Source organism: Loxodonta africana, chromosome 9 (genome assembly GCF_030014295.1).
Source record: "Loxodonta africana isolate mLoxAfr1 chromosome 9, mLoxAfr1.hap2, whole genome shotgun sequence".
NCBI lineage: Eukaryota > Metazoa > Chordata > Mammalia > Proboscidea > Elephantidae > Loxodonta > Loxodonta africana.
This window is the reverse complement of record NC_087350.1, coordinates 11,426,205-11,440,093: the sequence shown is the minus strand read 5'-3', so window position 1 is coordinate 11,440,093 and position 13,889 is coordinate 11,426,205.

Sequence of the window (13,889 nt, the reverse complement as noted above, 5' to 3'; positions counted from 1 at the left end):
ATTCCAGTGATGATAAACAACTGAGGCCTCCATGATAAAAGGGCTCCAGTGCACGCAAACTGTCCCCACATAGCCAACATCAGGGGCCAAGTGGGGAATGATGGCTATGGAGACTCAGGGTTCACATTCTGCTGTTGTCAAGTTGAATACTCAGCAGTGGAGATAACCAGATCAATGGGCCCTGGTAACCATTAATCTGTCTCTATGCATTTGCCAAATCTAGGTATTTCATATAAATGAGATCATACAGTATTTGTCCTTCAGTGTCTGGCTTATTTCACTTAGCCTAATGTTTCCAAGGTTCATAAGTGTCATAAAATGTATCAGAATTTCAACATCATGATAAACGGAGAAAAGATTGAAGTTGTCAAGGATTTCATTTTACTTTGATCCACAAGCAACAGCCACGCAAGCAGCAGTCAAGAAATCAAAAGATGCATTGCATTGGGTAAATATGCTGCAAAGGACTTCTTCAAAGTGTTGAAGAGCAAAGATGTCACCCTGAAGACTAAGGTGCGCCTGACCCAAGCCATGGTATTTTCAGTCGCATCATATGCACGTGAAAGCTGAACAATGAATAAGGAAGACCGAAGAAGAGTTGACGCCTTTGAATTGTGGTCTTGGCGAAGAATATTGAATATACCATGGACTGCCAAAGGAACGAACAAATCTGTCTCAGAAGAAGTACGGCCAGAATGCTCCTTAGAGGCAAGGATGGCAAAACTGCATCTTACATACTTTGGACATGTTGTCAGGAGGGATCAGTCCCTGGAGAAGGACATCATGCTTGGCAGAGTACAGGGTCAGCAGAAAAGAGGAAGATCCTCAACGAGGTGGATTGACATAGTGGCTACAACATAGTGGCTATGAGCTCGAGCATAACGATTTTAAGGATGGGTCAGGACCGGACAGTGTTTTGTTCTGTTGTGCATAGGGTCGCTATGAGTTGGAACCAACTCGACAGCACCTAACAACAACAACATATGTCTACTAGAGTGGAATTGCTGGGTCATAAGGTAACGCTGTGTTTGTTTCAGAACTGCCAGAATTTTTCACTGTTAGTCTTTCGATTATAGCCTTTGATGACTAGAACAACTGTTATTCTACTCCTGTTATAGGATGCATAGTGATTGGATGATTCACTGAAGTCAGACTACCAGCCCTTCCTTTTTGCTTTGCTTCATGTTTGTCAGTCAAATTTTCACCTTATGTTAGACTTATTATGTCTAACATAACACTTGTAGCCTCAATAAAGCTGTTTTCCAAAATCTGTAATTACTCACCATTTCATGAAGCAACTACATGGTTTTAGAAACCTTTCCAATGCCATAAATTGTTTATTTATTGTACTGCCTGATTGTTACTAATGTTAATGATTTTTATTTTGTTTTACTCTGTTTTGTTTCTGATACAAGATCAGTTTTAAGAGACCTATTTATGGTCAGGAGTATATAAGCAATATTTGGGACTGAGTCCTCTTACTCTCTTTCATCATTCTATCTAGCCATTAATATATATAAATATCAAGATGCTATCATGAATGTTATGTAATACATTGACCTGCTTCCAAACTCATAGAGTTCTGTTCTTTTATCCTGTAATAGGACCATTACCATCTTGTTCAGAACAAAGCATTACTGGAGAATACGCACTGCTATCAGTGCAGCATCTAGGGGAAAATCTCAAAAGATTAAGTTTGACATACACCTTCCTATTTCCATGAAAGCAGTAGGAGCAGTGTCTAACTCATGAGCAAAGTACCTGTGCAGTTGATTGTGATGGAAGTTGGAAGAAGATATGAAATAATGTGTAATTGATGGAGCTCCAAAGGAAATAAAACATGTCAATTTAATGAAACTACTATTAGGACCCTTATCTACAATAGTTGTAGATCAAGGATATATATATGAGAATTGTAGCAAAAATGAGGGTGTTTGTTTTGAGTTGTTAGGAAGCACATCATGGAGGCACCACACCGGCCATGTGCTGCCCACCTTTGGCTTTTTATGGGACAAAAAAATAACTCCATAATTTGTTAGGGAATTTTGTGTGTGTGTGTGTGTGTGTATTATATATATATATATATTGCACTTTAGTTGAAAGTTTACAGCTCAGGTTAATTTCTCATACAAAAATTTATACACATATAGTTATATGACATTAGTTTCAATCCCTACAATGTGACAGCACACTCCCCCTTTCCATGCCATTTCTTGTGTCCATTCAGCTAGTTCCTGTCCCTTTCTGCCTTCTCATCCTGCCTCCGACTGCAGCCACCAATTTGGTCTCAGAAGCACGCTCTTCACGGGTATTGTTTTATGTTTTATAGTCCAGTCTAATCTTTGTCTGGGCTTTGGGAATGGTTTTAGTTCTGGGTTAACAGAGAGTCTGGGGGTCATAGTTTCGGGGGTTCCTCCAGTCTCTGTCAGACCATTAAGTCTGATCTTTTTACATGAATTTGAGTTCTGTTCCCCACTTTTCTCTGGTTCCACCTGGGATTCTCTATTGTGTTCCCTGTCGGGGTGGTCATTGGTTGTAGGTCATCTAGTTCTTGTGGTCTCAGGCCGATGGAGTCTCTGGTTTATGTGGACATTTTGTCTCTTGGGCTAGTATTTTCCTTGTGTCTTTGGTGTTCTTCATTCTCCTTTGCTCCAAGTGGGTTGGGACCATTTGATGTATCTTAGATGGCCACTAGCAGACTTAAGTCTCCAGACCCTACTCATCAAAGTGGGTTGCAAAACATTTTCTTAATAAACTTTGTTATGCCAATTGACCTAGATGTCCCCCAAAACCATGGTTCCCAAGGGAAGTTTTTTCGTTAAATGCATCATGATTCATGATTCATGCATCAGACATGAAATCTGCTTGACTATTTAGATGAGAACACTATACTAAAGTTTAAGTTTTGAACTTAAACACTCTATCTGTAAGAAGGGTGGATACAACAGACATTTACTAAAACTAAAAAGCTGCTTGTCATGGAATCAGTTCTGATTCACGATGACTTCATGTGTGTCAGAGCAGAACTGTGCTCCATAGTGTTTTCAGTTGCTGAATTTTCAGAAGTAAATTGCTAGGCCTGTCTTCTGAGTTGTCTCTGGGTGGACTTGAACATCCATGCTTTTGGTTATAGCCCATCAATCATGCTGTTTGCACCATCCAGGGACTCCTTACTACAACTAAAAGCTTGGTATGAGAGATAGCAATAATGGCAGTAATCTTTTCACAATGTGTTATAGAAACTCAGCTGGAATTTTCTAAAACAAACAAACAATGTTTTCTCTTTTCTATGCTTCATTTGCAAGTGTGCTTGGTGGGTAGGCTGACTTTCTTGCTCTTTCGATGCATATGGCCATCTTACGTTACATTTCTGTTCAGATGAGTCCTGTGGAAGTGGGGAAGTGGAACATTTTAGGCCCATTCCAGATTCCTAGGGAAGAATTCCATCATCCCACCTTGGATCAGATGCTCATCACTGGATGAATCATCTGTGACCAGAGGATATTGTCAGGTAAGAACACAGCATTTTCTGTGGAAATCATGCGGATGGAGAGGGTCGGGGCAGGTGTAGAGTGAATAGGAAATCTGCAGATGAATGGAGTGGAAAGGTCTCTCCAGCCCCGGTGGCACAGTGGTTAAGTGTTTGGCTGTTAACCAAAAGGTCAACAGTTCAAATATACCAGTCACTCCTTGGAAGCCCTATTGGAGCAACTCTACTCAGTCCCATAGGGGCACTACAAGTCGGAATTGACTCAGTGGCAATGGGTTTGGGTTTGAGTTTATAGCATCTGGAATTGCCCGACTTCATGAGGGACAAGAATCAGGATAAGGATCAGCACAAAGCTGGTTCCTATGAGGTTGAGGTCAGACATACCTCTGCTCTCTAATTTCTTCACCATTCCTAACACCAGCCACCACTCTCTCTGTGTCATAGCACTCTTGACTTCTCTGCAGGGTTCAATGATTCATTGCTTTGGCCACACAGAAGTCACAGATATACTCACGGTGGTTTATTAGGGAAGTAACAGGCTACAGCCTGGGATCAGGATCAACTCGGAAGTAACAGGAGCAACTCAGGATCAGCATCAGGAAGCACACAGGCAAGGTCTGGAAGGCTCCTCCTCTCTTCTTCGGTGCAGGACAGCTTCCAACCAGGACAGCTCTCTCTGCCATCAGGCCTTATAGTCCGTGTAGCAGCTCCCTCAGCTGTCTCAGCTGCTGGTCTTCTAGCAACAGCTCTCCACTGTCAGCCTCTTTGCCTGTGGCCTCTTCACCACTAATCAGCCCAGCACACAGCCAGTGTAGAAGCTCTTTTATCTGCCCTCTGCTGTCAGTCCTCTCTGCTGTCAGCTTTTCTGCTATTAGGCATCTCTATCATCAGCCTCTCCACTGCTAACTGGCCCAGCTCATAGCCAGTGTAACAGCTTCAAGACCCCCTCAGCTCCCATGTGCCTCTGCTTCTCTGCCAGCACAGCTCTTACCCAGCATCTCTCTCTCAACCAAGAAGTCCTCTCCAAAACCTCTGCATTTCAGTTGTTCATATATCCTGGGCCTCTTCAGTTACAAGGCAGGGCCTCCTTCACCAGACCAGAGTTCAGCCAATCCTCAGTCACCTACGAGGTGTCAGTCAACGCAGGACGTGTTACTTACCAGACAAAAGTATCAAACTATCAAGTGATTTACAGCTTACCCACCTTTTTATTTCCTGCAGAGCGACTGGTGGGTTCGAACCACCGAACTTTCAGTTAGCAGCTGAGTGCCTAACCACTGCATCACCAGGGCTCCTAGGAAATGTCAATCAAGCCTCTGGGCAAAAGTAACAAACCTTCTGGGGTATAAAGCAACCAGGGGGTAACCCTCCTCAAATTGCTTCTCTGAAGAACTAGGGCAAAATTAACTCCTCAGGGCTTAGAGGAAAAATCTCCCAAGCTTCTTTTCCAAAGAACCAAAGTGAAAGGCCACATAAAGGAACTCACTGAACCACAACTGGGCCAACAGAAAAATAGCAGTCTCCCAAAAAAGACTGAGAAGAGAGGATGAATTAAGTCTAATCACCAGGTCAGTCATTGGAAGGCTCCTTGGAATAGTTACGGGACATTGAGAAAGGCAGTCATAGGTCATGGTTTCCAAATGTCCTGAGGACCTAGTGATCCTCTCCTCCCCTTCTAGGGGAGCTTTGAGCCTAAACTCACAGTGCTCCCCTTGTCAGCAGGAAGTGGACACTATCTCCCCCTAGCCTCCCTCCTCCCTCTGCCCCATTCCTAAATATGCATATTGGTCTGAATTTTGCCCATTGCCTCCCTCTGTGCAGTGTATATTCTTGTTTTTTTCTTAATTTTTATTTTTGTAGTGTATTTTCTTGCCCCATAAAATCACGGATGATCCAGAAATTTATCTAAGAACAACAGAAACAAGATTTTCAGCAACTTGGGTATTCTCTAGTCCCGACCCCCAATCCTACCACAACCTATTCTGAAGTCTGAACAACATAATGCCCTTTGGTCTTACTCTAACAAGGAGCTAAATAATCCTGCAATAAAGCAAAATTCTGACTTGTAAAACTATTAGCATTCTTTTCTTGTTAAAATTGTTATCAAATATTTGGTTTTGTGGGTATGTTCTAACTGCTTCAGCCTACTCTAGCAGAAGATTACCCCTCAACAATGAAAACAAGCAAGCATAAAGCTTGGAAGAGACACTTGTGAATACAGGAAGGAAAGCAAAATGCGTGCGTTATTAGTGAAATTTTTCCCATTTTGGTCTTCATCTTCACTATTTAATATATGCTTCTTACAGAATGAAGGGCAGCAGAATTTTGTATTTATTCACAGCTAATTTGCAAACATAAAATTTTAATTAAAATCTGTGGCTCAAAGTTTCTAATTATCCTGTAAAAGAAATTTTATTATTGGAATTTCAGTTCTTTTATTCCTTTTTTAGTGGTTGTTTCTTTAATTATAGACTGTAAGATAAGCCATTTTTTTTTAAAAAAATCTAATAACAGCATCATTAAAGGAAACTACCAATTTTTAAAAAATATAAATGGCTTCATGAGATTCATTTTATGCAGTAATTAAATAACTTGGTTTCAGTGTGAAGTGAAAAATTCTAAAATGATCGAACTTTTATCTATGGATTAGAATTTAAGAAAAATAATTTCAAATATTGATACGGTCTAACTAAATCTTAGACATAAATCTATCTGTAGGTGATGATATAATGCATACTTCATAATCATTTCATATTTAAATGGTGTAAGATATGAAATTAAGGATGAGTTATTGCTGCATTCTATATATATATATAGGGCCCTGGTGGTGAAGTGGTTAAGAGTAACCAAGAGGTTGCATTTCAAATCCACTAACCACTCCTTGGAAACCATATGGGGCAGTTCTACTCTGTCGTATAGGGTCACTATGAGTTGGAATCGACTCAACAGTAGTGGGTTTATATATGTGTATATATATATATACATAAATTTGGTCTCTGACATAAGAATAAAGGAAAAGTCAGACTCAGTTAAGAAGAGTTAGAAATCAAGACAACCATCATACTAATAGCTGTCACGTATTGACTAGTTACTATGTACCATGTAAGGCACTCAAACTCCACTTCTTACAGCAATCATGAAAGTTGTTATTATACTTTTTTTTTTTACTAATTGTAGTGAGCTATAATACACATACCATAAAATCCACCCAATTCTAGTGTACAGTCAGTGGTTTTCAGTAAATTTACTCAGTATGCCGTCATCGCCACCATCCAATTTTAGGATATTTCCATCACTGCATAAAGAGCCTCATGTCTATCTGCAGTCGCTCTTCCTTCCTGGTCCAGCTCTAAGCAACCACTACTGTACTTTCTCTCCAGGCATTTCATGTAAGTGGAATTTCACAATCTCTGCATTTTTTTTTTTTACTTAGCATAATATTTTTGAAGTTCATCTATGTTGTATCACGAATAGACATTTGGAATACATCTACTTTTTGGCTATTATGGAAAATGCTGCTGTGAGTATTTGTGCTCAAGTCCTTGTGTGGGCACACTTTTCATTTCTCTTAGGTAGACACTCAGGAGTAGAACAGCTGGGTCATATGGCAAGTGTATGTTTTACTTTTTTAGTAACTGTCAATCTGCTTTTAGAAGTGCCTGTACCACAAGCAATGCATGAAGGTTTCAATTTCTCTATACCCTCACCATCACTTCATCTTTTCTGTTTTATTATTACTACTATTATTATAGCCATCCGAGTGTGTGAAGTGGTATCTCATTGTGGTATTGATTTGCATCTCCCTAACGACTAATGATGTTGTGCTTATTGGCCATTTGTATATCTTCTATGGTGAAATGTTTACTATTTTTTTGCTGATTTTAAATTGCGTTTCTGTCTTCTCATAATTAGGTTGTAATACATCTTTATGTATTCTGGATACACATCATTTATCACATATATACTGTGCAAATATTGTGGCTTGACTTCTCACTTCTTAATGGTGTCCTTTGAAGTGCAAAGTATTTTCAGTTTGATGAAATTCACTTTATCAAAATTTTCTTGCTGCGTGTGTTTGAGTAATTGAAGTAGTCTTTGAGAAATTGAAGGTCGCCCTTTTGCTTTGTTTTTGCTGAGGAAGACACTGACACTCAGAGAGGCCAAGGAGACACTTAAGAGTGATGATGTGCTCACGTGCAGGATGTTGCCCCTCCACTGCTGGTCGTTGCCACTTGCTGCTCACTGTTGTCAGTACAGGAACCAAGTGAGATCAGGAAAGGTAAGTCTGGTACGGGGCCCAGGTTTCCCCAAGATCCAGGACATTTAAAAGAAGCACAGTTGTTTTAGGTGATTGGAATATAAGTAGAGGAAACAGATGTGTCTTCCCAGATAACTCCCTTATTTTTTAATATATCTTTGGAATGAAGGTGTTGTGAGGTGCCATTGAGTCACCTCCAACTCATAGTGACCCCATGTTAACAGAACCAAACTTTGCCTGGTCCTGCGCCGTTCTCAAAATAGTAGGTATACTCGAGCCCATTGTTGCAGTCTCGCCACCCTTGCTTCTAAGGAGCATTCTAACTGTACTTTCTCCAAAACAAATTTGTTCGTAGTGTCATAGAGTAAAACTGGAGTCTCTGTTATAATTAAAATAAAGAGATTTATTGAAGGAATATTACAACCACAGTTGGGCAACAATCTATAAAATTACAAATTACCCCGAAGTACAGAAAATGAGAAGGGCTTTTACACAGGAGAAGTTTAGGGAAACAGTAACCATTAGTCATACATTAGTAACAATAAGTCACGCATTAGTTAACCTGCATAAGCATTTTGCAAAAATGGTTTTATTTATCGTTCAAGGATAGGGGCAGCTTATGCAAAAACATTCTTTCTGAGAATATCTTTCTATCTCCTTCCCCTGCTTACTCAGAGTGATTTGACTTTCTGAGAGCAGCTGTGTTTTGCCTCCGCTCCTCCACTTCCCCCAGTCAACAAAAAACCAAATCGGTTGCCGTGGAGTTGATTCTGACTCATAGCGACCCTATAGGAAAGAGTAGAACTGTCCCATACAGTTTCCAAGGAGCGCCTGGTGGATTCAAACTGCTGACCTTTTGGTTAGCAGCCGCAGCTCTTAACCACTATGCTACCAGGTTCCCCCCCTTCCCCCGAGTCAGTGTAGATTAACCCATTAATGGGAGCATGGCTCATACATCTTAGCACAATACAAAATGGAGTTCGACCTGTACCCTGGGCAGAAGTCTCCCTTATGCCAAGCACCTAGATTTTGGGGGCTCTTTTGTAGAGGAAATACCTAAAATACAATATTTTGTTAGAGAGTTTTAATGAGATCATGAAACCCTACTTTCAAGCTATGAAAATGTTGGTCTGCCCCATCTGCAGCTTGCACAGCTGTGGTCCTTACTAAGGAAGGTTGAGCCTCCCTTGGGCTTCCCTGTCGCAGGTGGACTCTGTGGGTTTATGAAGTGTGAGGTCCGTGCTGGAGATCGATGAGATTTTATTCTAGATGAACTTGTGAAAATTCATCATTTTTCATTGATAAATTAGTACCTGAAAGTTCAACTGTATACTCAAACTGTAAACAAATATTTTTGAAGCAAAGACCCAGTATAAATAAGTTTTTGGTTTTTAATTACTTTAAAATAGCAATGCTTTTCATTGGTTCTAAGATCTAAGTATACATTTAAGCACAAAAAAAATGGACTTCAAAACAAATCTTCTATACAAAACAACTTCTATAGGAAAGCTAGGAAGCAAAATTTCAACTAAATTCCCCAAATAGAAAATTTTGCTATTCCAATGTATGTATGAATAAGTTCTTTCAGCACTTGCTGGTTTAATGTAAAAACTCACTAGAAAAATTTGATGAAGAATAAATTGAGAAGTCTGGCTCATTTTGTGAATTTAGAAAACCTTTCAAAAATACTTTTCTGGTAGACATCCTCTAAGATGGCTCCCAAAAATCCCCACCTTTTGTAATCCCTACATTTTGAATGTCGGTTGGACTTATTTAATTGCTTCTAAGAAAGACTATACAAGTGACGAGATTTTACTTCAAAAATTAGGTTACAAAATGACTGTGGCTTCCATCTCGCTTACCCTCTCTTGCTCTCTTGCTGACTTCTTTGGAAAAAGCCAGCCACCATGTTGTGAGTTGCCTTATGGAGAGGCTCACATGGTAAGGCACTGATATCTCTTGCCAACAGCCAGCAAGGAACTCAGGCCTACCAACAGTTATGTGACTGACCTTGGGAGCTGCAAGATTGAGTTCAGAAGCTGATCTGACAGCATTTGAGCCTTGAAATGAGTGCAGCCCTGGTAACACCCATATTGCAGCCTGTGAAGGACCCTGAGTCAGAGGACTCAGCTCAGCCTCATCTTGATTCCTGACCTACAGAATGGTGAGATAATAGGCATTTGTTGTTTGAGTTGCAATAGTTAACCATTGCAGCTATCTTTGTAATTGCTAATTTAATAAATATGTTGAATTACTTTTGTTTTTTCCTCCAAGAATGAACATTCACAGTATTTCAGATCTTGACAATTTTTGGCTTGTGGAGGACAAGGCAGACAGAACAGACATATGACAATAATGATAGGCAAATAACTGGATCTTCATGAAGCTGATATTTAAATATTTGCTAACATTTACTTAAAGGAGACACTCAGCTCTATGTGGGGGAAAGTTTGGGAGGAGGTGACAAACTGGGTGGCTTAAAACAACAGAATTTTATTTTCTCAGAGCTTTAGAGGCCGGAAGTCTGAAACCACGCGTCAGCAGGGCTGGTTCCTTCCGGAGGCCCTGAGGGAGAGGCTGTTCCCTGCCTCTCTCCTAGCTTCTGTGGTAGGCAGCAATCCTTGGTGTTCCTTGGCTTGTAGATCCATCACTCCAATCTCTGCTCCATTGTCACGTGACATTCTTCCCTCTGTGTCTCTCTCTGTCTCTGTCTCTTCTTTTTTAATAAAGACACCACTCAGATTGAATTAGGACCCACCCTACTCCTGTATGACCTCATGTTAACTGTTAACATTGTCAAAGATCCTGTTTCTAGACAAGGTCACATTCACAGGTACCAGCTGTTAGCACTTCAATACATCTTTTTGGGAACACAATTCAGTCTGTAACACCCCCCCACACATGTTAGTACAAGGACATTGGTTGCCTATAGGACTTTTTCTCATAAGCCTCTACCTTTAACATTCTTAGGTAATAGGTGGATACTTAAAATGATCTCACCTTTCCTGGTTTGAATAATCTCCATGTTATTTTAATATTTAGTTTATCCAAAAGTCAAACTGATTTAAACGGTATCTATATTTTCCTATATATTTGGAAATTCTCATAATAAAAAGTAAAAAAATAATAACAAGGGCTGAGTGCAGTAGTTTCTTTTGGTTGCATTGTTCTCCTTCAGAGTCTAGTCCAGTTTTCACAGGTCCTTCCCCTGCTTCTCCTCCCTGAAAGAGTGTCCATGTGCATGAGGAAGCTTACGGTAGCTTTTGTGGGAGTAGGGGAAGAGGATCCTTGATCCACATGGCATCCATCCCTGGATCCTTGTCCACCCTGCTGCACTGCCCCTGGTCTGTCTGCTCCACGGCCTGGTGACTTTACAAGAGCTCATTCCAGCATTCTTGCGTAGCATTGATATCTCATAACAAAATACAAGGACATGGTTTATTTTAAACAAAACATTCTATAAGTAGAAAATGGAAGGAGAATAAAAACACTGCAGCTCTTGCTAAAATGTCTTAGCTTTCTAAAATCTCTACATTGTTTCCTAAACTGCTTCCCAGAGTCTTACACTGAGAATATGAAATTTAAGGTTCTAGGGAATCCAATTTGGCCACTGCAGCCTGGTATAAATCCTTAGAATTTCTTCATTCCGGGACATGTTACACTGCCTGGGATGTCTGCCACTATGGTCGAGTTTGGAAAAGTTCCTGAGTTTACCATCTTGAATTTCGGGAAATGATGCAAAGGCAGTCAAAGAATTTGGGAAATTGCAAACTGGGCCACTGAGTAAGCTTCATAAATAAAAGCATTTCTATCCAGCATTTGCCATGTAGAAAAGATGAGATGACATACAACATGTAATATTGGCATGAGTCCTGAACCTTTTCATATAGGTGGTTTAGTGAAGAAGAAAGAACAAGGACTGAGGGGCAGGAGGACCTGGGTTCTGGCCCAGAATAGTCCCTGACTGAAGATAAACTACCTAATCTCCTTGAACATCAGTTTATTTATCCAGCATGTGAGGCGGGGATGTTATAAATGCTATAAGTGCTGTAATTCTGACTACTCAATATAAATATCTATGATCTTCATATTTGTCTTATAAAAAGGAACATACACAAATAGACGTTCAGGATTGTTTTATTACAGCTACACAAGCAAAATAATCTAAATATATAAAAATCAAATTTAAATTTCTATGAAGCCAATTATGTATTTTAATTTTTACCCCTCTCAGTAGTGTATATTTTATTCTAAAAAGTGGTTTTCTAAGCAGTTGCATGTATGCCCCAAGGGTCGGTTAACCCAGACAGCCACTGACCTGAATTCATACACATGTGTTCACTCTTGCCATCACTTTTCAGCTTTTATGGATTCTGGTTTCCTGTTGAGTCGTCAGAGTCACCTGATTCAAAAAGTCTCTGTAGTGACACTATCAGGGACCCGGTGCGGCCACATCATAGTGTCAGGCCCGTATCTATGAAAACAACCACAGTCTGACTCCAAACACACAAGTGTAAGCGACATCTGTCGAAGGAGAACTCCAACTCCACTTTGGTTTTTGGTTTAAAATCTCACCAGTACTTGACGTGAATCCAGCTTGTAAACAGTGCAGCGGGAGGCAACAGAGGAGGACTGCTTCAAACACTGGAAACCTCACTGAAATCTTTAAAATGCTGCGGAACAAAGGTTTGGCTCTAGAGCACAAAGCAGTCGTTAGAAAGTGTTTCCCTGTATCCTGCGTTATCCTTTCTAACAGACAGGGCTCGTTTGTTGTTGTAGTTATCGCTACATTCCCTTTTTCCCCCAGTCATTTGTTGGCATTATAAGTGTGCTTTATCTTTTAAAATTTGCAAAATAATTTGTATATTATGCAGAAGATGTAAGAAATAGTTAGTGAGCACCCATGTACAGCCACTCTGACTAAGAAATGAAAACTTACCCATTATCTTTGAAGGCCTCCATTGGTCCCTCTCCAATCCCATCCTGTTTATTATTCCCGTTGTTTGTCTTTGTAGTTTCATCAGCATGAATATACTGCTAAATAAGATCTTGCTTTGATTTGTATATTTTTGAACTTCAAATAAATGGAATCACACGCCATATATTCTTTTGCAGCTTTCTTTCTTTGCTTCATATTATGCTTGTAATATTCATTCTCATCATGAGTTTAGCTGTAGCCTATTTATTTACTTTTGTTGTTTTATTCTGTCCCATCATAATACTATATTGAGTAAAGGTGTCCCATCTAATTAATTAGATTAGGGTTGTTCCCCATATTTTCTGTTACAATAAAAGCAGCTATGAACATTCTCATGTATTTTTCCTGGACATAGGAGCTTGAATTTCTCTAGGGCCTATACAATGGAATTGCTGTGACAAAGGGAGCCCTGGTCATGCAGTGGTTAAAAGCTCTGCTGCTAACTAAAAGATCAGCAGTTCGAATCCACCAGCTACTCCTTGGAAACCCTATGAGACAGCTCTACTTTGTCCTATAGGGTTGCTGTGAGGCAGAATTGACTTGACTGCAACGGGTTTAGTTTCTTTTTTTGGTTTGCTGTGACAAAAGGTTGTCACACTTCAAATTTTCTAAAACCTATCGTCATCAATTCCAAAACCTAACGGCCCTAAGGGACACAGTAGAGCTCCCCCATAGGTTTCTAAGACTGTAATCTTTAAGGAAACAAACTACCACATCTTACTCCCAGCGAGTGGCTGGTGGGTTCAAACCACGGATCTTTTGGTTAACAGCTGCGTGCTTAACCACTGTGCTCCGTGGCTCCTTTTCAAATCTACTAGGTTATGATAAAGTGTTTTCCAAAGTGCTTGTATCAGTTTGCATCCCTGTTGACTTAGTGATTAAGAGTTCACCTGCTAATCAAAAGGCTGGCAGTTCAAATCCACCAGGCGCTCCTTGAAAATCCTATGGGGCAGTTCTACTCTGTCCTGTAGGGTCACTATGAGTCGGAATAGACTTGACGGCAATGGGTTTGGTTTTTTTTTTTTGATTTAACAGTAAAAAGTTCCAGAAGCTTCATATCATCTCTTATACTTAATAGTGTCAACCTTTTTAAATATGTCCCATTTGGTTGTTGCAAAATAGAATCTCATTGTGTTTAAATATGCATTCCCTTAATTACTAAG